Source organism: Molothrus aeneus, chromosome 10 (assembly GCF_037042795.1).
Source record: "Molothrus aeneus isolate 106 chromosome 10, BPBGC_Maene_1.0, whole genome shotgun sequence".
NCBI classification, from domain to species: domain Eukaryota; kingdom Metazoa; phylum Chordata; class Aves; order Passeriformes; family Icteridae; genus Molothrus; species Molothrus aeneus.
In genome coordinates, this window is record NC_089655.1 from 9,827,229 (window position 1) to 9,853,740 (window position 26,512).

At 40.4% G+C, this 26,512-nt stretch overlaps 1 protein-coding gene across 1 annotated transcript in view; it reads right to left on the bottom strand.

Annotated features, from left to right (window-relative positions):
* The window catches only part of IRS1 (insulin receptor substrate 1), a 48,802-nt gene that overhangs the window by 17,508 nt on the left and 4,782 nt on the right, over positions 1-26,512 (bottom strand). The window lies entirely within an intron of this gene.

The following is a 26,512-nucleotide window of genomic DNA, read 5'->3' on the forward strand; positions in this document are numbered from 1 at the left end:
TGAGAAGATGCAGAAGAAGCAGCTTCATATCATACTCACAGAAATAAGGAAATAAAGGAAGTAAATTGAAGAGTTATGCCAACAAATCTTACTCTGCAAAGCAGATTCTGAGATGACAAAAAGACACATGTTTTTAAGTAACATGAAATGCAGGCATGCTTCCTGAGCAGTCAGCTACCCTTCTATAAGCAGCCTCAAAGCCAATTATAGCAGACAATTTGAGCTAAATATAAAAACCCACAAATCTCACAGTTTGAGATAACATCCAAGAAGGTGTTAAAGTTAACTTTGAAACTATGCAACAAGACTTCAGCCTTCTCATAAGGAACATGGCAACCACATCCGTCAGAGCACCCCGTGATTTGTGGGAACAGAGAGGCTGAAGAGATTATGTGGATACTTTGCATATTTCTCCAAGAGTAACAGATGGAATTTTTCTGCTCACAGAGCTTCAGAGATGAGAACTTGACTGTGCAAAATATCAATGGCCATACTTTAGTTTGTAGCTACAGTAATCTCCACATGTGATCAGGCTACAGTCACTCCTAACTGCAGCAGCTGGATTAGTGAGGCTGTCATGGGAAAACCAGGGTATTTGACATTCTGCAACAGGGAGAAAACAGGGATCCAGCCTGTATGAGGACCTGTAGCCTTCAGAACATCATCTTTTTATTAAAATAATTCCTCCATTCTCACCTCCAATGCAGAGATAGGCTGCCATCCCTGCACTAGCCAGAACTCAGGGCCTGGCTTATTTGACAGTTTATCATATGTTTTCTCCCTTCTTCAGGAGGCTGCTCCTCCAGTTGATACAAACAAACTGCATCTTTTCTGTTCACAGTAACACAGTGCAGCTGTCCCCTCTTTCCAGCTGATTTGGACCTGAGTGTTGTCCACTGCCTCTCCTCCATCTCTAGCTGCCCAGGAAGCTTTCCCCGCATGCTGTGATATGGTCAGTCACCTCATCATCAGAGAAGAGTATTTCAGACAGCCTTTGTCAACCTCTCAAAGCTAAATAGCCAAGGAAAGCTTCAAATACAGCTGCCAATAGAAATACATATATATTAGGAAGTTGGATTGAATTTCAGCTTCTGCTCTACAAGTATAGTTGTGGGAAAAAACCAACTTCCATAGAAACAGAGAAACTGAACAAAGTTGTGACAGTTTTCTAGGCTGTGCTACAGCTCTCTTCCTTCAGTAACCATTAGGCTGTGACATTATCACTACTCATTCATCTGCAGAACAGCACTTTGTATGTTTTAAGGAGCAAGGCCACTTGAATGGACACTGAGAGCATCAAATTTGCCACTGCTGGTATGCAGCTCACAGCTTTACTCAGCCACAGAGGGAACCTCAGCATCTCGCAGCTCCTCTTATGCTGCATTTGTTAAATGCTCTCTCAGCAGACTCAGACACACTTACCAGAAGAGATACAGACATTCATCCCTGAGTTCTTGTACACAAAACAGTGCATCAGGTGGCCCCTGCACACTTCCCTGTGCTAGAGGTGGCTCCATGTGTCCCTCAGAGTTTGGCTGGATGGCACCAGTACCCTGTCCCTGCATAGACCAAGTTGCAGCAATTTAATATTTCAAGGAGTGGAGGACCACTAATGGATCAGCAAAGTAATCTAAGGAGCTTTTTACACTGTGAATTTTGCATGAAACAACCAAACAGGTTTGAGGCAGACATCCTTATCTACCGCTTCCTTCACTCTTTACAGCTGATGATTTATAGGAAGCAAAAGAAGTCACCATCCTCCTCCCTTACGATAAGAGAACTAAGATGGTTAGGAAGTGGGAACATCAATATCTACAGTGTCCCAGGATGACTATGATCCTTGTATCCCAAATCATCTGTTCTGTTCATGCTGGATATTAAGTTTTGCATCTTTAAGACTGGTTCCAGGAGCAAAGGGGGAGACAAGAAGTGCACAGTTTGTTTTCAGAACCTGCACTTGTTCCCCTGTATCCTCACAGACTCTGCTGTCTGCAGCATGGACAGACAGCAGGAGAAAACTCTCCTTTGCTTTCAGTTAGTTTTTTTAGCTAGCTGAAGCAGAGAAGTTGCCCAGACTGTGGCTTTTATTTTTCTTGGATTTCATTGCCTTTCCTCTGGAGTGAAAACCCAGAAAAAAACCAGGAGCTCACACCTGTGGCCCATCGGGGCCTGGGCCGTAGCATTTCCAGCACAGGAGAGACTGATGAGAGACTGATAAAGAGATTGAGCAAGCCAAGCTACACCCCAATGAAAAGGGCTTTCTGAATTTGCCATCCCTGCAGAACAGCAAGAGGTTCCATTGTTTAATATGATTCATTTTTCTATGTTTGTGAGTACTTGACTGACATACAGTCACTCAGGCAGCTACAAGCTCCAAAGGGACAAAAAGCAAAGGAGGTTTTCTCCATTTGTTTTTCCCTGTTGCACAATGTGACTGCAACCAAACCAACCAAAATCCTAATGCTTCTAAGCTCAGGTCTGCAGGGTCAGTGCTCATCATATAAACAACCACTCTCTCCATATTCTTCTAGTGCTTTTTTTCCACCCACCAAGAATGCCTTTTATATCACCTCGCCAAACTTATTTAACGCAAATTAGGAGATTATTTTGATAACTAACTACAATGTTAACATTTAATCTTTTCACTGTATTGAGTAGAAACACTAGGCACTCTCAAAACTGAACAAAAAAAGGTACAGAGCTGCTTCAAATAGTAAATATTTAAGACTGTTCACGCAATAGTAAATATTGACACTTTTGATATATTTCATAACATTGAGAAAGCATTCTCATGGTCAAAGAAGAAAAGGGAGGAGGTTTTTGGTTGGTTGGTTATGAGGAAGCTTTACTTTACACACTTCTTTTCAGTATTTATAAAAAAATATACATAAGTCCCCTTCTTTCCATAAACAGAGGCTCCATCTCTGTATTCTACAAAGTGTATTGCTGAGATTTACAGTCTCTTTTAAGGGAGGACTTCTATAGTTTAGGATTAATTTACACTTTGAGCTATCAAATTTTACTACAATTGTGGAGAGAGAAAGCAGGGACAAGGAAGAAAGGAGGAAGAAAGCAGGACAAGCTCTCAAAGGGCTCATACTCAGTCTTCTTCCAAGACAGCTGTGCCCCAGCAAGAAAAAGCCAGATGTATATATCCACATGAATAATAACTCCTGCTAGATCAGCCTTCATAGTGAGGGATTCTACAGCAGCTTGACATTAGGCTATAATAAAGCTCAACAGTGTCAAGATTAGACATAACCTAGCCCTTTCCATTAATTAAGTTTTCCTCCAGGATAAAAATAATTGTAGAACATTACATTAAAAATGGGGCATTTATTTCCCTGTTGTAAGATACTGATGGTAAAAGTAAAACAAAATGTCACCACCTTTGAAAGGAATGCCCTCACTATTTTTCAGCTTTGCAGTCTCTCCTGTCTTAACATTATGCAAAAACCTCCAAATTCTCTTTATTAACCTCTTTTATGTTAAGTGTACCCCAATTAAATCTAAAAATATGGATAGTAAGCCTAGGCTCACTGTCTTTCCAGTTACCAATGGTTACCACCCTACAAGGCACTGCTATATTGAAGTTAACTTTGTTAAGGAGGATTAAAAAAAATTACTTGAAAATATTGTAATACTCTATCCTACTCTCTAGCAAAAGAATTACTCATATCCTTCAGATTCAATAACTTCTAGCTGTGGGTTTTACTCTTGCTCCTGAGCATTGGTAACTGTCAGACGAGGCAGGGGCTGAATAACTCCCAGTTCTCAGAGCTCACTGGGACATAACCAAATACCAGGGAGTGTGTCCCACTGATGAAGTAATAAAAAAGTGTTTGGAGTCTTGTTGCATAAACAACAGTGTAGCTGCTCACCACTGCAACTGAAAGCTACATCTAAATAAAATCTTATCACTAGTATCTGAGCACTATCCCAAACCTCTTCTTGGAATCTGAGAGGAAAATTATGACTGTGACCTGGATGAATCACATTCCCAGATGGATTTCCCAGTACTTTTTCCTGGCTAGAAAGAAGGAAACTTTTTCCAGCTTATTAAGAAGTAATAGCTATATCATCTTGCAGCACTGATGAATTTAATAATTACATCCAAGAGACTCCCTTGGAGGTGCAGCTTACTGAACATATAAAAAAAGAAGAGAGGCTTCATGCCTTCCATCTAACCCTGCCATGAACAAGAACATAATTCTAAGTGAAGGACAAAAAGATCCCACTAAGCCTGAGCTCAGGCATATAAGAAACACCCAGCTGGGTCAGACTGATGGTTCATCTAGTCCAGAATTCATCCCCAACAAGGCAGAAAAGGTGCTATTTAGAGAGAACCAATAGCCCATGTCCTGCAGTCCACTCCCCTCTGACCATGAACTCTCCTAACCCTGTTTTGAACCTGCCTACTCAGCCTGTTTTCAAAACATCCTCTGGCTGCAAGTTGCATAAATTCAGTACCTGCTATGTAAACAAACACTTTCTTCTTTCATCTGTCTTAAACTGATTCCCAACCAGTTTCACCAAGTGTCCTGGTGCTGCAGGGTTTCTGTCAACAAGAGCTTGCAGTTCACCCTTCCACTAGCTCATGATTTTGTAAACCTTGAACCTGCTGCCCCTCTCAGTGGCCCACCTTCCAAATCAAACCTTTTAAATGATGCAACTCCACACAAGGCAGCAATTCCACCCTCCTGGGCTGAAGGCTGCCCTCCTCTGTACCTTCCCTAAGCTAAAGGCACTAACTCCACCTCCTTTAGATGTGAGCACAAAATCCAGACCCCGTGCTCAAAATGTGGTGAGCACACCAGTGTTTTAAATACCAACAAAAGGTATTTTCTTGTCCTCAGTACCTTTTCCTGATGATGCAAGAGGCACACACAGCCCAGGTTTTTCCTCAATTTTTTTGGCTGCTGCTACTCCACATTGCTGACAATAGTCCTGGAAAACTGTCAATGACAACCACAAAGCCTCTTTTCCAAGTTGCAACCGTCAGTTCTGAGTTCAGCATCACATGGTTTAGAATAATTTTTTCCTAACTGGAAAAAAATTCTGTTTAAAAACCTATGTTTACCTATGCTGACATTAGTCTACCACATTCTTGCCCACTGAAGTTATGTGATGGTCTTCTGGAATTCCTCTGCACTTAGACAGCATCTAGCTACCCAAAAGTAACAGTACCACTATTTTTCATCAAAACTGGAATTATTCTGGGGCTGGTGCAAGGTAACAAATTGAGCTGTTGGTCTGAGTGATGTCTAGGAGCCACAGGGAAGGCAAGTGAGATCAATCAAGACCACCAGAGCTAGTTTTATCATTGTGGGAAAATTACCAGATACAGGAGATGTATTAAACAGGACAGAAATTGGGTGCAAAACAACAAAACTGAAAAAAACCCCAAACCTCACATCACACCTCCACAGCTGATGACAGCAAACAAAACCTGCAATGGATTGTCCATGGAATTGTAGACTATCCATGGATGGAGCTACTTGAACACTACTGTGGAGGAAATTAGATCTTGTAACAGCAACTCTGGTGACACTCTAGCATGACAGACAGACATCAGGCTTCCTAATGTCATTTTGTATCTGTCAGCTATCAGTCCTCACTTTTACCTTACAATGAAAAATGACTGTCAAGAAGAATCTTCAAAACTACTTTTTAAAGAGTTAATGTAAAATCCAAGTAACGCTGGAGGAAAAAAAATCTAATTAAAAAACATACTGAAGAGTGAGGCAAAATTCTTCTGCTAAAGCATTCTGATTTTGGGCAAGCTGAATCACCACAGCACCAACAGAAATTTTACAAAAACGTACCCAAATTAGAAGGCTACAGCAGCTTATTGCACAAGAAAATTAACCAGCAACTGTAAACAAATACCTTAAGAACTTTTCTGATTAATGTAAGATCTTAAGAAAATAATAATTTTGGCTCTCTGCTGCATCCTGATCACTGTTAAGCCACCAGAGAAATAATAATTTATCATGTGCAGAATTGCTAAGGGCTATCCCCTAAAATGTACTACAGAAACTTCATGTTGGATCTAAAGTTTAAAAAAAACTGATAATTTCCATTTTTGGATATGATTGCAGTTTGCTCTGTGAAAGAAAAGGAAAAAAAAGAAATGCACAATACCTTTATTTAAACTCAACAGTTAATTTAAATTAACTATCAATCTTCATTCCCCGTTTTGTCAGTCAAAGGAATCAGCAAATTCTGTTCTCTTGAGCATCAAATCATTTCAGACAAAAAAATCCCAAATTTTAAGTATTAGTTTTATAAAATTCTGTTGTCTAGACGGTAACTTTACAACAGAAAGGTAATTTTTTTAGCCGTACCTACTAGATCTGGGACTCTGTTGCAGGTTTGTGGACACAGACTGCTTCTTAAAATATAAATGTCACATTCATTTGGTATTTTTCATCTGCAAAGATGCTTATACATTGCAAGTAACAATTAGCATATCATACTTATTGAAAAAATGCTGTAACTCACTGCCCCCCAAAAAAGAACCCCACTAACTCCCAGATTCCAGAGTGCAAATTAATTCAGTGTATTTGAGATCTACTTGCACTGTCTTCCCCCTTGACGTGTGTCTAGTCAGACGAGTTTCAAATCTCAGACCAAACATCAGAATGGAAGGTTTATTTACCCTCAGCTGACTAGTAGTGTTTATGTGTTTTCACTTTCATATGTGCTCTATTCCTTTGACCAATTATTATTGAGGTTCCCTGGCTTGGGACTTTCATCTAATAGATATCCAGCTGAGGAAGATGAAGCACATGATGATGACAGGTTAGTGCACCTTACAATGATTATCTGTTATCTTGCATCCTCTTGGAATTGGTCATGCTTGACTACAAGGTGATGGACACAGTACAGAGGAGCAAACTTTAAAAGAGTTTCATTCAAGAATTTTTAGCAAGACCAAACTCCACCATTCTTGTCAATCCTTTAAGAGTATCTCTTAGGTAATTGATAATGGTTTTACTATTAGATCTAATAGTAGATCAATTCCTTTCTGAAATTCTATGCTAATTCTACTCTCTGAACTTCTTCCCCAAGGCAAAGACATGCAGCAAACTTCCACTGGAAAGCTACCCTGTCTCTTCTGCATGGCAGAGCACAGCTGTGGAATAAAAGGGTGTGCTCTCTTTGAAGTCTCATTATTAGCACTTGTATCTGGTAAATATAGCTCTCCCTCCTGCACAGCTCGAGTGATCACTGTGTGTTTCAATGCCTCTTGCTTGTCTGTACTGGTTGGCTGGCTGGTGCTCTCTCTCATGTGCCCCAAAGGAGGAACCTCCCAAGCTATCTGGTTTCATCATCCCTGAAGTCACAGAAGATTTAAATTTAGATGACTGTGGTCATAAAATTAAAGAATTAGAAGCTGTTTCTCTCCTCTCCAAAGTGCTCCAGTTCCAAGCTGTTTCACAGGGAGTGACCCTGTTGGTCTCACCTCTGCTGCACGTGCAGCTCACTCCAGGTACACACAGCCTTCCTCACAAGCTGCCCAACAACTGTGGGCAGGAAAAAAGACAGAACACCTGTCATTTGTTTTGTAACAAAGTACCACTTGATGCTAAAAAAGGATCCAATTCTTATTAAATAATACAAGATGTGCCTTTTAAGATTGCCATATTCCTAAAAACCAATCAGCAAGTAGAAACAGCAAGACAGATTACAGAGCAATGAAAGCAATCACACACAAGACTCAATGTTAAAAACAGAGAAAAGGAAGCTGGTGTACACACCAAATTCCTGGTCACAACCTTAATGAGGCAGGCTTGAAAAACATCCTGCTACACTTCTGGCCAAGTTTTGGCAGAAACAGCTACCAGGATGGAGGAAGGGGAGAAAGCTTAACAATTCAAGTTTTTTGAACAAGTTGAGGATTATTGATTTGGGGTTTATGGAGACTTTGAATGTCAGCACGTTACACACTTAGCCAGAGCCCAGCCAGTGCTGAGGAGAAGTGCAGGGATAAGAAGTGATAAGGAGTGCTAACCAGTGATAATGATCATGGACATTGTTTGCACTGTGACAGCTCAAGGCCTGGCTGCTGCACAAACACAGGAAAATGACAGCCCCTGCCCCAGCATACCTACAGGGAAGGAAAAAAGACACCAGCAGATACATCAGGGCACAGGGAAATGACATCAGAGTGTTTCTCAACATGTGAGACTCATGCACAACTCTACCAAAGGCCGCAGACAGGCCACTTCTCATTAATTAATGAACATATGGCTGCAGCTGCACAACTATTCAACATCCTTCCAATGCCCACATCTGAGAACTTCCATGCAAAGGGTGAGACTTCTTACCTTTAGCAGTGCAGGACACTCAACATTAAAAGAGAGAGTGTTTGGAGTTGTGCTTGGATGTTTTCATTCCTGCTGTTCATCTCAAGATTTAGAAGGACATCCTCACTATTATGACACACTGGATTATCATTTGGATGGTGAAAAGATGAGCAGCAGGTTACAGTGCTGTGGCTTCTGTCAATTCCTTCATGGTCAGAGGCCTCAGAATACAAGTTTATTGTTTCCAAACTCAGCCCACTGAGCCCACAGCAAAGGTCACCCATGAGGTATTCCATGCATGAATTGTTAGGTTCCTTCTTTTCAAGTAAAAATTTCATTAACTAATTTTGGTCTTTGGGTTCTGCTTTTAATTTGGCATTTCATGAAAAGATCCAGAAAGATTTTCTTTGAAGTTCATTATTTTCCCTCTCCCTTATCTTTGTAGTCCTAAAATATGAGGGGAAAAAATCTTTATTTCTCCTTCTTTGGAAAAATGTCTTAAGCTTTAATCATGTAATCATTGTTGCAAAAAAAAAAATTAAGCCTGCATCTGTTCCTAATTTTCAAATACACAGTAAGATGGCAAAGATTTCAAATCAAAATGCTCTCTTGCAGATCTGAGGAACAAAACCTAGAATCTACCTTGTAGCACAAAGTGCATCCCCTTCCAGCACCTAAAAGCTCAGTAAACTACTGATCTCTGCCCTGCACATCCAAATCAAATAGTGGGTGAGGTAAACTATCAGTTCACCTGCTGCTGGTACTCTTGACAGGCTTACAGCATAAGCCTCAGCCACTGGGGTCTTTCTCTTGCCTCTCTGCTACAGAGAGCTCACAGTGACACATTTCCCAAGAGCAAGAGCTTGTAGGGTTCCATAAGCACAGAGAGAGCAGACAGAAAACCTTTCAGGAAAGCTATTCAACAGTAAACAAACCAACAACAAACCTCTCACCTTACTACACAATTCAGCACAATCACTCCCATTTCTATTAAGAACTGGAAATTTTCTTTTAAAAAACCCATAAAACTTTCCCTAGCTGAAGGACAGAAAAATTATTGTAGTAATTAACACTCCTAAGAAGCAATTCAGGCTTCTAACCAGAGGTGTTCAGTGCTGGTTTGGCATCCCTGACTTAGCAGGTAAGAGACAAGACCATGTAAGGAGATGCAGCCTTCTGGAGCTGGGGCTGAAAGCTAAACAAGAAGTGCAGTAGCTTCTAAAAAACGCATTAGACCAACCACAAAGGATGAGATTTGGCTGCTTAACATCAAATGGGTTTATACAAAAACAAAACAAAAGAACCTTTGTGCATAAGGCTCACTTCCAGCCATTAGAATTAGAAAGGTTTTATGATCCTAACACAGGATAAAAACAAGCCCCTTCTGCTTCACACCATCATTACTGCCCTGGCCCAATGAAATAAGCACTTTGGAAAATGAATGAAAATGCTGCAAGGAGATGATGGTCACTGTTTCATGTCTACCTGAAGCCTGTACAAGCCTGTCTTCTTGTTGCTGTAAATGTTCCCACCGCACACAGCATCCCCTCCTTTGCCCTGGCACCAGGGTCTGTAGCAATGCAATGAAATGAATCTGAATTCTGATTTCTGCCCTCCCTAAGCCAGGTTACTTTTAGCCTGGATTAGTCCCTGAGGTAGCTGCCTGGCTCAGCTACAGGAATGCATATATTGAGGCAAAGGAGGTGTTAGCATGGGAGCCAAGGTAAGAATCCTTCTCCAAAATCCTTCTCCAAGTGTAAAAAGTAGCAGTGAGAGCATGCCCAAAGCTTCCCTCGTGCAGCTCCTCGTGTACAAGTCCCATTCATGCTCTGAACTGACAGAGCACAAACTCTCCCTTGTCCAGAGGCTGTCCAGAGACAGGGCTGTAACCACACCTGCCCCAGTAACCCCCCCTCCTCTTCTTCCTGGGAAGGGGAGGCCCAAATCAGACAGCAACTTTGGCTCAGCAGCCTGACAGAACACAGGAATACACTGTCATACACTGCAACCAAAGGCACGAGGGGCTCAGGGCAAGGGGGGAAATCTGCTTTAGTCAATTGGAAGTTGACTGATGACTGAACCTTGAATAGCCATGCATACCTGTGGTCCACATGAGCAAACAAAGTCACTGAACTTAGCCTGGTTAAAATTATACCTAGTTGTAAAAAAAAAAACAAAAAAACCTCAAATAACCCTGATCTGGTATGAAATGTCTGTGTCTTCCCCAAAGGTCTAAATGAATCTTTCACTCTATGCTGTCCCTTTCATTTGCCCAGACAAGCCACTACTATGCATGGTATTGAAACACTTGTATAAAAATGCTATCTTCCTTAATTCACACTTTTTGTTTCTCTGTGTAAGCTTGTATGTAGGCCAGCCTTTAATATTTTTTTCATGTTTAATTAAAGCCTTGTGTGTGAGGACATTGCCACACAGTAACTTGGTACTAGTCAGCCAAATCAGAACACCCTATGTTCAGCAAACAGAAGTATATGAAACAGATTTTACAAATCTATGACATACACGTCAGAAGTATTTCACAAGTGATTTTAATTTCAAATTTTTGATAATCCTTTTTCTCTGGAAAACAATGCTCTTGACCAGATTGGCTTCAACAGCCCAGAGCACACAACTCCCTCTAATGCACACATACACTTTGGCAGGAAAGAAAGAATTAGAGCAACTAAGAGTTCAATAGCATTCACTATCAGCTTTTACATACTGATAAAGAACCCTTGAAAAAGAGCATTTCTGCACATACAGCAGCTGTACAGCACTGCAAATCCTACCTACACCCCCTTAGTAGTGACTTCACTCCAGTGAAGTCAATGGATGTTTTGTTACCATTGTTAAATGACAAAACACCTCCAACAGGCACTGTTCTCTTCCATGGTTTGGGTTTTTTTTAAACACCCAAGATATACCTTTGTATTTGAAAAGAGAGGAAAGAATTAAAGTTCTCTCACTTCCTCACTCAGAAAATACTCATTGCTTGGATTAGCCACTAAATTAACTTCAGCTGTAGAGAAAATGACTCATCAAACAGAACAATCAAAAATTTCACTGGAGAGAAGGGGAGGAGGTAAGGAGAACTTTAACCTTCCTCCTCTCCTGCCAAATAAATGACACAGTAGTTTAAAAAATAAGCAGAATGCAGTTAGACTTATTAATAAATAAGGCTTAAAACAGAAAGTGCTAGAAAACTGAAGCAAAGGGAAAAACCAAAGCCAGGCTACAGACAATTGTAATAGCTCTTGGAGTACTTAAATGTTCTAACTGTACCCAAATACATCTGGAAACATTGCATGGAGCAGCAGAAAGGCAGAGTTGTCTTTAAGAGGTCTCTTCTTAATGTAGATCATAATGTCAGAAGTTCAACAAATAGTTAAAAGAAAGTTTTGTTTGTACAATCACACATGTGCCAGACAACAGACATCCAGTTTTGTAATACACCACTGGGGACAAACATGCAAGAGATTTTTAAATAAAAGAAGAAAAGTTTTCTTCCACAGACTCATCTGAATTGCTGTGAGACCAATGGGAAATGTTTTAGGGAAACTGATGTTTCCTTCTATCACAGCCAGTTACTTATTGAATAATGGAGTCAGTTCTTTATTGAATCCTCCTACAATCACTAAATGTGATGGAGAATTGGGGGCAGAAAGGTGGGAACCCTGCCTGTTTCTCATATGACATCTTGAGTAACTATACCAGAAGGTCTGTAAGACAGCTGTCTGAAGCCATTATATATATTTTTTCATTTTCACCTGAAAATATTTTCCACATATGACCTTACCTAAACTAGAAAGGCTAATTTGTCAGTGTGGATTTGGGTTTCAGCAGAAAATATTTGGTTGAGAAGATGACTAACACAGACAGCAAAACTAGCATGAATACTAAAGCAGCCAGCACAAGTTTGGCAGTAAAAGATGTCTTCTCTCAGATACAGACCACCTAAACCAAAACAAGCCATAATTGAGAAGTGGCATTAATACACTTACACTGCATTCCTACCTCAAAGTAGCACCTCCAGGGTGAGTGAAGAAGCAAACCCACTTCGATAAACCCTCTCAAGATTCTCACCCAGCACACCTGCAAGGACTCCCTGGGCCGAGGGACTGGTGCTGCAGCTGGTCAGGATCACAATTCACTAATGGCACAGTTTCACAGCAACCCTGCAGATAATCTCAGACAGCTTCTGAGAAGCAGAAGCAGCAGCAGTGTACGCCAAGACAAGTGTGCTTTCAAGGGCAGTGTAAGGCACTAATCACATCAGGTATTCTACTTGAGGATTTGCTGCCTGAAAGAATCCAGCAGATGGAGTTTCACAGTTGGTTTTAACCAAACTAAGAGCTAGCTGATGTCTAGAGAAATGGTTCTGGATTTTCTCCTAAATACATTCCCAAGTGCTCTCCAGGGGATGCCAAAAAACTCTCCAGAGGAATACATGTTCAAGGAGACAGAAACAACAGTGTGGCCTTCCATTTGTTTAGGCTGATGGTAAACCTGGTGTCCTGCATTCTGCTTCTGAAGTGCAGTGATTGCTTGCACTCACTGCAGCTCTCCCTGACCTTAATTCAGATGTACCTGCATGAACTGAGCCTAAGGAATCAGACCAGAGAACGTCACAATAATGGTAAAAGCTGCAAGAATCAGGCACAGATATGCAGATAAAGCCAGGGAAACAGATTCCAGACAGTGACTTTTATCACTCTTGACTTCATAAAAGCAAAGCAAAACCTTTCAAAAAGTTACAGTGAAGAACACTAAGATGCTACTACAAGAGTTCATCAGTTAAAAGCACAAACAGATTGGAAAGTCCTACAAATAACAGGAGTCCTGTAAAGGCCACCATTACATGTTCTGTAGTCCTCTTTTGTTCTATGTATAAAGCAATCCTGCTAATAATCTTTTGCTTTTACCTGTTCTTTCAACCCAAATGCAAATGCTGAAATGTGACCCAAATCTATGATTAACATCACAGGAGTTATTTGATAAAGGAATAAAAGCTGACGAGCTACTCTAAGAAACACAGAAGTAAACAAGCTTGAATCAAGACAGATCAAACATCTCACCAATCTTCAGGAGAAGTAGTTTTGGAAAAGATGAAATAACCAAGGTAGAAGATAAACTAGACATTGAATTACAAATCATTTTGCAGCCCTTTAGAGCTAACTCATTACTATAGCTAATTAAAATTAATAGGGACTCAGTATTAATGCAAACAGAACAGTGTAGTAACACCTTCCAGAAAAAGAAAGAAAAACTGTTAAAGGGACACATTCTAAATTGAGGCATGCTGCCCTAGTCCACCAACCTCAAGTAGGTACAGCAATTTACATCAATTGGAGATTGCTGTACCTCTCCTTCCACACCTAGGTGAAAAATAATTCACAGCCCATTCATGCAGAAGGATCATTCAAACCTTCCTCCAAAATAGGCCTACACACAACTTACAAACACGTTGTATGCTAGAGGAATTTTCTTCCTCTAACAATTCTTGGCACATCAACGCTTTCCACTGCTGCAATCCCACAATGTTATCAGCACAAGGCTTCATTCATACCTATGCTTAAAATTTTATAACAGCCTATCAAGCTAAGAGATTATGAATCATTCAAGCCATTAAAGTCCAATTACATCAACTGAAATCTGAGCTTCCCGGCATTATTCCAATTTCTCTTTCTGCTCACTCAGCCCCTGAGCCCCTTCCTACACAACCTTCCCTTCTCTAACCTTGTGAAATTTCCCTGACAGAAGACCCAGGAGCTGGCCAATTTACACAGCATGCCTGTCACTCTTACTCTTCAATACATTTAACCACCACTTTTCTCTACTTGTGGTTTTGCCCTCACCTGTCCCCCACTCAGCTTCCTATCATTTCATGGATTGTCTGCTCCTGCTCCTCTGCATCAGGCAACATCCTGTATCCAGGTCCTTTCTGTGCCTACCCTTCATTTCTGCATGATTATATCAGTTCAAATACATTTAATTATCATGTACATACTGACACTTAGCTTCACGGTGGATTAATTCAAATTAATGTAATTAAAATAATCAAATTTAGATTAGCAAATGAGAAACCTTATTTTTTTATGCTCTTAATGGTCATTCTCAAACACCAATAACCACTAAATCATGATGATCTGCAATATAACCTTTTAATTTAGCATTTAATATAGTCCCTAGTTAGACAATACTATTAGTGTACATTTATGCAGATTCTTGACATGAAATTAATGACCAAGATAGGTCACTATCTAGTAGCTGGTTAAATTTTATATGATGACTTTTCAACCTCTGTTTGAATGAAAAACAGGATGAAAACTAACAAAATCCCCGAACACCTAATGAAGTTACTTAACAAAATAAATGTTGATTTAAAGACAATTTTTCATTATTTTTAAGCCTCATCTCTTTAGTAGGTGAAATTGAGTGAACCTGGCTATTGTGGAATTCAAAATTTCTGATTTCGTAGAGTTCTTTGGGTTCTTTTACTAAAAAACTTAAGAAAATAAAGCTGTTTTCCTGTATTTTCTGTTATCTCATTCAGTTTTGAATAAACATTAGGCTAGTCACACTAAAATGAAAATAAATTTCTCTGGGTATCTACTGAAGCAGCTGCTGTTCTCAGAAGTGAGGCTGTAGCACTTCAAACCCCACTCATGTTCACTAGAGCAATGGGTTTATTTCCTCCAAACATTTGATGGTTACACTGAGTGAAAGTTCTGTCTTAATTTAGGTAGTATTAATATATTACAGCATATTTAGTCCTGAATACAGATTTATTTTTAAGAAAGCAAGACAAAAATTACTTCAACCTGAACCACCCCACTTTCTCAACCTCAGCTTGCCTTCTCCAAGGATGTGCTACTACCACCTCAGGGTCAAACAGAATTTAAAAGAAATGTAAATATTTGCTTTCTTCCTGGGAAAGTACTACATAGGGAAGAGGTGAAAAAGAGGGGATGTGCATATGGGGAATTGCATCAGTATAATTAGAGTTTTAGCAAGCTGGTAAACGTCTGTGTAGGCAATCCCTTCACTCTAAAGGGTATTTCCTAATTAAAAATATGCACCCCATTTTCAAGAGCCTTCCTACTGAAGAAACATCTCACCACTGCCGCCCAATTAGATCAAATTGGGTGGCTGGCTCTTTTTGTTGTGTGCATGATAATACAAAGACTCTCCAAGTTCCTGCTCAACAAAGGCTTGTGTGAAACAGGCTTTGAAGACACAATAACATTCCTCTTGCGAGTTTCAAGCCCGGAGGCTAAAAGCACCAAGTAACTATTCATTCTTCCATCTTGAGACACATTCCTAACCTAGTTCAAAGGCCTGAAAAAACATGCCCTAGCTACATGCCTGCACACCTTCAGCAGGGCTTTCCCCTTCTAGCAGAGCTTGCTAGATAAAGAAGTTTCATGCAGAAAAGAATTAAATACATTTGAGTTTTGTTTCACTTTTAAGAACTCTTAGATTGTTTAAAGGATTCAAGACTGCCTTGCATATGAATTGATCAGCTGTGTTAATCTATTGAAGAGTAAAGTGCACCATTTACATGTTTAAAGTCCAATGTTGGTGCACGGTGCACCGTTCTTTAACTCCTGCTCCCAAAAAGCAGCTGTGGGAGGAGGGAGTGTGCACAGCAGCTGGAAAAGGACAAGGGATGATCTGGAGCTGTTTGGCTTCCATCACTGCTCTTCTATTTAGGTTCATCTGCCTCTGTTTTGATCTCAAACTGGTAAGATAGATGTAAATCACACATGGCTATCCACCCATATTAAGATATCCAAGGCATTCAAGAACATTATGCATCATGTTCACAAGATGATGATAACTGCAACAAAATACAAGATTATTTCCAAAATACTGACACTAGAACAAATATTAACTTTCAACGAGAAAAAAATGTTTACAGTTTTCAACATACAGCTTCCTAAACAAACTGAATTCCTCTTTATACATTTTATTTTGTTGTTTCTCAGAAATCTGAATGCCATTATGTGTAAAATGAGGCGATATAAACAACTACTACAGAATAGGCTAGCCTGACTACAGTTACCATTTCATGGACTGGAACCAGCCCACAGAAAGAGGGGAGCAGGCAGATGGGAGTGAAGGCAGCCCAGGTGAGGACCCCCCTCTGCAGGAAAGCAAGCTGGTTACACCTGCCCAAAGCTCCCGCAGGAGCCCACCCCAGATGTGCCAGCCAGCCTGCTTTTTGGGATTCCTGAACCACACACAGGAGATAAACAGTTTCCTTTGTTTGCAATAATTTTCAGTACACCTAAACTAAGATTTCCTTACCTGTATTTCATTTTTTATCTGCAATCAAGCAATTAATTATTTAGTACTCCTGAATTTTCCTTTCTTTTAAAGAGAATTTTTTTAAAAAATTTGTTAGTTTAGTTGACACTATTAAGGAAAAAAAAAAAAACAACAAACAACTGTGATCTGCAACACAGAAAACTGGACTAAATGCTAAAAATACTACTTTGTAACATGGCAAAGCATGAAGGGATGGTACAGTGTGCCCATGCTTTGCAAGCAAATAAGTCAAAAAGAGAAACAGGGTAAACGTAACAGGTTAAAGAGAGGCATTTTTTTTCAATTTTAACAATGCTGTTTTCACCCAAAATATATTTTTGTCCTCCTAAAGATTTCAATTAGTCACTTTCACTTTCCCCAAATGAAAATGGTTCCGTTTGAATTTACCATCGCTACAAAAAGCCAAGTATTGCTCATTTTTCCCTTCATGTAGCCATAGTACAGATCTTCATTCCCATCAAAACAAGGAATACATTACCTTACTGACATCTAAGAGCCATTCTGAATCCTGTGGCAAGCTGAGCTGCCCTACCTCTTTCAAGGACTGCACTTTCAAGCTGAGCTACCTACTGTTGGTCATTCCCAGGAAATACAAGTGTATTCTGAAAGAAAAATCTTTGTGGATAAATTCCAAAATAGGGAAAAAAGTAAGATAACGTTGTTAACCTCAACTAAGTAAACAGCTTGTTAGTTTATGTCCTCATTGTTATATAACATTCTGTTCCATAAATGCCCCATTTGCTATTTTGAAGTAACAAGTAATTCAGAAATGGTGATCAGGAATTGCAGGAGAGGAATCACTAATAATGACAGCAGAAACTCTTCTGAGGAAATGAAAATTAATCCCATTTTTCAGAGACCACTCAGCCAATGTCACCATCACTTACCTACAGCACCTGCAGGAGTCAGAAATGGAACAGCCACCATCATTTCAGCAAAGTACCCAACCTTTATTTCCCTGGGTATCACCACAGAGACCAAGTACCATGAAAAAGCACATTGTACCATGCAGGGAAGGCTGCAGACTTTCCCAGCCCTATGACACAGCAGGTACAGCAAAGGCCATTCTGTTACATCTGTGCCTTCTCCAGGAAAGAGAAGAGCTTCTGTATTTCTCCTATGTTAGTATCTATGTGAAGGCTCTAGCATCACAGCTGACAGTGACTCCCAAACACCTTGTCAATCACTTGCACAGGAACCCCCAAACTAAACTGGGAATTACTGGAACACCATTGTCTCCTTGTTCTAGCAGTTTCCAAGGAATTTCAGCAAAGTGCCAAAGCATCACTCACTGGGACACCAGCACTCCCCTGCAGCACATACAGGAGGCTGCCAAGCTCTGAGTCTGTCTAAAGCCAAAACATCTCCCCTGTCACTCATTTCCTGCTCTCCAGGGGTTAAAATTCTCTTTTCTAACACAGCAATCTTCTCTTCAAAATGAAGACCAGCTGGCTGAAGATTAATTACCATCCAGTGTTTTAATCTAAAAGATTCCCTCCCTGGCATACATCAGCTGTCACTTGAGGTGTCTTTGCATCTCTCACACAGCACAGGGCACAGGAAGCTCAGGTCAGACCTGAAACACGTCACAGCTCCAGCCATGGTGTTTTATTGGCTTCCCTTCCATTCCTTTGCAGTCACTTACAAGCTGATAAACAGAAGACTTCAGCTGAGATGTGCTGTAAGAGGAGAGACAAACTCAATCTTCTACCTCCCATGTACAGTTCTTGAGGTTCTTTTACTCTCTCAGTGAAGACACAACTCTCAGCACAGCATTTACATGAATGTCACTGGTGATGTACAGACATGCAGGATCTGGTTAGGAGGATGATGGGAGAGTTTGTTTTAGTTTGGTTTTAATCCCACAGTTCAGTGAAGTAAGGGCAGAAGGAACCCATGCAATCAGACTGGCTTAGTCTCCTCCACTCCAGCTTCAAGCTCTTTATTCCTTAAGGGAACTGTGCCACTGAAGGAAGGCTCCTGTGCACAAACTAGTTAAGTATTTTATTGACTGGCAAATCCAGCTTATGGAGTCCCTACCCTATAGTTATGTCTTAACAAATATTTGTGCACCACAATGAAAGCCAGACTGCTGAAACCAGACAGGAACCAAGGCTGCTAGTTAATTCCCATTTTTCCTATTCACACAGATTCTGTATTTCAAAGAAAGCATGTGCAATCCTTAAGTGCCCTAGTGGTCAAAAATGTCCAAATCCTACACAGGCTGGAGGGATGGGCTGAGGCAGAAGAAGAAGAAACACAGTCAATTAAAGCTGTAGATGTTCCCAGACTCTACATTCCTCCCTTATATAACACATATCACCACAGAGTTCAAATGTGCAAGTACACTTCAACAGCTCTAGTAGCTGTAAGGTGCACAACATCCTCCTGAAGCATATCTTATTTGAAAATTTACCAGGTCATTTCTTCCACATTCCCAGCTTCCAAAAAAATAGAATTCTACAAGAGTTGACAAAATGTACACAGGTAAATCTTCTATGATAGACCACGGAACAGTACATTTCACCTTCCAGCTCAGGTGGCTGAACCCAGGTCTTCCAACTAGACTCCCAAATTATTACAAGCACTTGAACACACACAAACTTCCACTGTCTCATCTACCTGATCAAAAATTACTCTGAAGAAAATACACTTCACAATTACCCAAGGTTAAATCTCTAATAATAGTCTTCAGAGAACATGACCTAGATATGTCAAGCATGATCAGAGAGACATATATCAAGACATCCTTTAGTTAGTTAAGAGTGCCAGGCTTATTTAAATCTCCTTTATCTGTTCACACCTTGGCTTTTGTTAAATTTCACATTATTTCTGTAAGCAGAGAGTAAAGCTGTTAAACTTGTGAATCTTTTTTTTTTTCAAGTTACCAATGTCTCTCCTTCACTATCTCTATTTCATGTAGTCAAAATAATAACCACCACTTATCAAAGCCCCAGAATTATGTAAAAATAGAATAATGCTACTCACTTTTATGCACAGGTACTGTAACACATCAGATCACGTACAGATGACCAAAAGCCAGCTTTTACCATTCTGACAAGTTCAGAATCAGACACATTTGTCAGTATTAATATATTTGTGTTGCAGCTCTTACCACAAAATGAAAACCACATCTGCTCTAAAAAGCCACAACAACTTTGTAATTTGACGTTTTCTTTTACAATGTATTATTTAAATTTTCAAAAGTAAGAGAATCTATACTTACTAATCCATAGGACAAATTATTAAACTAATGAACCCAAATCAAATTTATAACTGTCCAAGTAGTAGAGTGTAGAGAAGAAAATGCTGCAGTTAAAAAAACCTGTGTGAATATAGTCCTCCTTCTATTGTATGTATTTTATAAAATCAAGGAGTTTTAATGTTAAAATTCACTCATACTTATTTATCTTGTACTTAATTCAGATTTGTATCTGTGGTTTACTGCTGTGGTTGTGACAGGGATATTACAAGACAAAGAATTCAGGAAAGGAGAGCTGGAGGTAAATTCTGCTTGCCTTACTAAGCAAATCATCCTGTTAAGGTCAGCAGAATATCCGAATACTAAAAAAAAATAAAATCCAATAACAAATAAGGACTACATGTGCTTCCTAAGCAGAGCGTTCATCCCTGTAATAAAGATCCAAAAAAATACAGAAGGAAAAACACCTTCAGAAAACTGCAGTACCATGCAAAATGAGCACCTCTAAAACAAACTCTGTGTATATCCAGGCTCTCCACATTTTTCTCTATACTCATCCTCAAACTTGCAAATATCACCATCCCAGTTCCCCTCAGATCACAAACACCTTGCAATTCTCTCTATCTACATCATCCTGCCATAGTTTGTGTGCCCCCCCAGCAATTTCTTTCTCATTTCCACCTCCTTCCCATACCAGTTTCTGTAAGTGCTCCCCAGCCTTCAGCTCAGGTTCCCCATTATCTCATGTCAGCAGCCCCCAGTCTCTCCTGGTCACAGCACAGGTCCCATGAACAACTTTCCCCTCCTTTTTCCTCTTGTCTTTAAGGGTATTTCATAACTCTGTCAATCAAACACAATAATTAGTTTTCATTGAAACTTGGCACAGAAGTTAAACCTAAAGTCAAATTAGTTTTGGAAAATAATATCTGTTTCTCTTCCATATTACTGGACACCAAAATTATTTTTAAAGCTTATGTGACTTTACTCATGTAATAATCAGTACTGAACAGATTAATTTTCAGAGCTTCAAGAAGCTGGAAAAAAAAAAACACTTTCTTTACAAACAAGCTATTATACACTTACTTGTTCAAAAGAATATTCAAGTAAATTTACTTTCAGTACTTGCACTCATGTATGAAGTGAAAGTTTTCATGAAAGTTATGAAAACTGTACAGTCCTAGTGAATATAAAATTTTAGCTATCATAAAGTAGTCCTTTAACAATGCACCATACTGAGGATATTGGTCAAATTACATACCCATTCCCAGCTGCTTGCTGCATTTTATTAACAAGCTGTAATTCTCTATTTACAAGTGTTATCTAAGGAAATTTATGATCTCCCTACAGCTGCTATTAAAAATCAGCATCATCCTCACCCTGCAATGTCCTGTTTCATTTTCAAATTTAAACCACATTCAAAAACCAGCTTAAACATTAACTAAATGTGAAAACCATGTGCTAAAGATGTCCAGGTAGTACCTCATAATCATACAAATTTGTTTATAAATCATTCTGTTTCAGTTTTTAAGCCAGGAAAACAAAAGAGAAACACCTAAAGACATTAATTATAAGCTTGTGGTCTTGTTAAACAGGAGAACTGCAAATATGCAAGTATGTGGAGACACAGGCTCAATTTTGGCAAATAATTAGGTGTGGGGAAAAACTGGTGTGTGCATACAGTAAGAAATGCACTGTTTTGTCTACAGTAATACCCACAAAGCATGAAAAACTTTCATAACATGCTGGTATTTACCTTGGTGCTGACTCAAAACTACAGAAACTTCAGTTCTTCAGTTCGGGAAACAACGTGCCCCTAGAAACTTAAATTAACTGTACAAGTCTTGTTTTGGCACCCTTGTGGTTCTCTTCCAACCCAGGATATCCCATGATTTTATGAATTGCTGTTGTTCCACCTTAAGTTTTTAACTTGAGAAAAAGAACACAACTATTGAAAACTGTGAAGGAAATAAATTTAAAAAGCAAGCAGTCTCCTGAAAAAAAAACCAAATAGGCATATAGAACAAGAATGACATGAGTAATTTTCTGTTTACCATCATGTGTATTTTCATGAGAACCACACAAAAGTTTAGTTCTATCCTTAGAAGTGTTTTGCTTTAACTGGATACAGGCAAAAGGTCTAACAACCCTATAGATGCCCTTGTGCTGAATTCCCATTGTACTGTTTTCCCTTTTCTTACATCACCAAAAAACCCCAAACCACCCATGCAGTGGGTGAAACAGTCAGCATCAAAGCTAGAGTGAGCCAAGTTACCACTTGCTTACACTACACATATTCTATTCCATGTTATTAGCACTTACATTCAGGAGTTCTCAGAGTCATCAACAAAATGGAAATGAAGCTTTGAAGCTTTGGAGATCAAAGCAAGATACCTGAATTCATTCTACTGTCCTGCTACTGCATTTCCTGTTTCTCCAGAGCCAACATCTAATGGTTTCCTTTTTGGAATATTTTTTGACTGTATACTCAGAACACAAGGTATCAGCAGCTCATCTTCAAAACCCCTGCTTATTTGAGGAGCCTTCTCACAGCAACCCCAAAAGCAGGATCCACAGCATATCCACAGCATCTGCTCACCTGCTGTCTTGGGTTTGTGTGCAGGGTTTTGCAGTGGGGGGTACAGGGGTGGTTCCTCAGGGAAGCTGCCCCCAAGTGTGATAGAGCCACTGCCAGTCACCTCCAAGATGCACCTGGCCAAGGCCAAGCAGTGCCACTGACAGTGGCAGTACCTCTGGGATTATGTATTTAGGAGCTGGAAAAAACTGCACAACTGCAGCCAGAGAGAGGAGTGAGGATATCTGAGACCACTGTGGATACAGGAAACTACTCTGCAGAGGAAGTAGCAGCAGAACATGCAGTTAACTGGTTAAAATCCCCATTTTCATACCCTGTGCTGCTGTGGGGAAGAGGCAGAGAAATGGGGAGTAAAGCTAAGCCCAGAAAGAAAGGATGGGTGGGGGACAAGTGTTTTAAGATTTAGTTTTTATTTCCTATTATCCTACTCTGATTTGATTGGTAAAAAATGAAACTAATTTGCCCAAGTTGAGTCTGTTTTGCCGACAGTAACTGAGGAGTGATCTCTCCCTGCCCTTATCTCAACTCATGAGCCTTTTGTTCTATCTTTTTCTCCCTCATCTAGCTGAGGAGGAGAGTGATAGAGTGGCTCTGGTGGGCACTTGGTGCCTAGCCAGGATCAGCCCACCACATCTGTGCAGGCAAAACTCCAAGCAGGAGGAAAACGCCTTCGGGCTACGCTGCTCCCTCCCCTCAATTTTTCCATGTCATGGGCTGGTGTTTCCCAGCACAACTTGGCAACTGCAGCAACAGAGCCTTCCAGCTACAGCATAAAAGGCCACTCATCAGAGGATCCAAGAGTCACCAGCTAGGCTAGACACACACAACAGTAACCAGTTCTCTAAAGCAGAGGTAAAGGTTTGGACAGGAGAGCATACAGAACTGCACTGAAACTACAGCACTTCTAACAGGAAAAAAGAAGAGAGCTAGGGCAGGGCCAGCTGCTTGGAAACAGCCAAGAATATATGACAGGGAAGGCAATGGGATTGGAGAGTGCAGAGGAATTCTGTGGGTGAGAGAGAAATGTTTTTCAATGAAATTTGGGAAACAACACGATTATTTCAGCCAGGATCCTAATGTTAGAAGAAATAATTACACTTGAAAGAGACTAAAAATACTTCAGAATCTCATGCCTGAACAACTTGGAGGCAGCTGGCAGAGAAAGACAGGGGAGCAGGGAAAAGGACAGGAGTCAGGTAGTTTGCACCAAAGCAGCAACAGACATTTTACTGTTAGGAGATGAACAGCCAACATTTGGGGTCATTGTCTTGTAGATGGCAACAGAAAATTCCAGAACGGATAAAACAAGCACTATCCAGATAGTTTTGGCATTTGGGATGTGGTGGAAGATTGTTCTATGGAGAGAAAAAGGAAACCAACATGTACAGTCCCCTTGCAACTTCTGAGATTAAAAGTGTAAATAATAACCCATGAAAGAGAGGGAGAGTAAAGAGAAAGAGTAACTAAGAGTACTTAGTGCAGCCTTCCCCAGCCCTTGCTCTGAAACCTGCAGCTTCACCTTTCCCTTCCCAGCTCCAGACGTTTTCTCCTCTCTACTGTACCTGCAAACACACCAAGTAGCTTTTCCTTCATCTTTCACTTGCTCAGACACCAACAGGAGAAACCACAACCACAACCTCCCTGCTCTCAGCTGCAGCCTGAACAGCCTCAGCCGCCACCAGGAGCACAGGAGAAGCTGGCCAAGGAGGCACAGCCTGCTCTGCTGCTCGCTGGGAAAGGCAGGCAAAGCTTTGGGGAACTGTGGAGCTTTCAGGTGAATGGTTCAGCTGAAGGTGCTCAACAACTTTTTCAGGCATGTGCAATCAGTCCCATAAATCATTCAGCTCCAGGCAGGTTTTCTTAGGAATGGCATAAGGTACAACCCACACAGAACAAGTATCCTGCCAAACCTAAGTTTTACCTCCAAAGCAAAAAAGGTACAAGCACATGTCAAAAAATCACTGTAAAAATGGTTTAGTATGAACAAAACATTGTTGGGTTTCTTTTCTTAGCACACTCAAGAGATGAGCTAGTCAGGCTGAATTTTACAAGAGCAGTTTCAGTTGATAGCAAGAAATCTAACCTGGGAAACAAGAGTCCCAACAGTTAATGTCTGAGAAGGCTAGAAGCAACCAAAAAAGCTTTATAGTGGGAAGGGAGAAGAGCCATGGCTCCAACTCCACATATAATTACAAACTGATTCTTCCCTTGCCTCCCAGAAGTAGCTGTGCCTCCTCAATCCAATCCAAATTCTGGGAAATAAGAACAAACTTCAAATAAGAATTACTCTATTACACTCTATTTTACACAGTCCTGCCCTTAAAAGCATCTGCATAATATTTTTCAGTGAGTTCTTATATCAGGTCTTCCACATCCTAATCTTTCATTGAACAGCATAATCACAGCAGGTATCTACCTAACACCACCATGGAGAGCATTGCCACAGCTTTTAGGTAAAGGTGACACATAGTTCAATTAAACAGGTTATCCACAGCAAAAGGAAAGCAGCCCATTTGGAAAAAAAATGTGTAAGCACTTAGGACACTGCTCCCTGCCAGACCTGCCTTCTCATACACTTCATATATTCTTTACTTACCCACACACTGACCAAGGATCTTCTCTCACACTTATTCTCCCCTGCACAGGTGGGAGGGAACAGTGATGCTCCCAGCAAAGTGACTGAACTACAGAACATGTTGCATCCTCCGGCAGAAGTCCCCTCCTGAAGAATTCACAACACCAATGCTGTCCTAAGCAGATATGGATTCCCAGAGTAACAAGAGCCATCTGCAAAAACAGGGCTCTTGCAAGCACATGCCAGAACTGAGAAAAAGTGTGGCTGTGTAAATTTGTGTATATTTAGTCACAAATAATGTATGGTGACACTCAGCACAGTCCTGTCAGCCACAAAAGTTACCATTTCCTACCAGTTACCACTTGAACCAGACTGGCAATATTTGCACCGATCCTAAGTCCCACCTCAAACTTTCAAATTAACCTAATATTCATAGGTCATGTAAGACAAAGACTTAATATTGCTTTGCTCTAATGGGCAACAGCAGCAATGCCAAGCAGCAAATGTGAAGAGACTGTTTTGTTTTTTTTTCAGGTTATAAGGATGCAAAACACCTAAACATGAAAAACATATGATCCCAGACATCACACCAACACCAGCTCTCAATGTTTCCCTTCAGTACAGCCAACAGGTGACACAAATACTGAGATGCTGTAAACAGTGGTATGAGATTCACCCCCTAATGTCCCCCATATAGTCATAGTAACTGCTTTAACTACTGTGATTGCTGCTGCTCAGGTATGTAGGAAACTGTTAAAACAGAGTGACAAAATTTACTAGATAACTATGTGCCAGTACTCTCCTGCACCAAAGCAAAGTACTCTTCACCTTTCATAAAAGGACACAGGTGTGCTGTACTTTATGAGCTCTTAACAAGATACATTGTTCTGTGCTGCACGAAGTTCCCACTCAACAGAAACATCACACTGCTTCCAACAAGGCCCCTACTCATCTTACATGTCTGTAATCAACGTGCAACAGCCTGGCAGAAGTTTTTCCCGAATTAAAAATTAAAAGCTTCAGGAAGAAGCAGAACACATTAGTTAATGCTAAAAACACAGTTCATAGGGCTCACTTCTTGTGCTGTTTGTAACACTGGCAGGTGAGGAACAGCCACACAGACATCAATCCAAACACAAATGATAGATACAATGCTCTAAAGGCTTTGAAGTCTGTTTCCAAACTCACAGCTCCTTCCAACAAAGCTGAATTAACACTGGTCACAGCCCTGTGAGGTAGATGCCCTTAGCCATGCACGCGTTAGCAGGGTTCACTGCTCTACTCTAGGCCACAATCACTGACCAAACCAGGATTACACTGGGAGTTTCCTGCTTCCAGCCCAATACTAGAAGCGACTCGATTTCACACCCCTCTCCCACACACTTTTGAAGCACTGCTAATTTCGGAACGTAAAAAAACGTGGCAACAGAGTAAGCAGAGTACTGTATCCCCGGCTGAACAGGAGCGTCCAAAGCTGCTTTGGAAGCATTCCCCAGCCC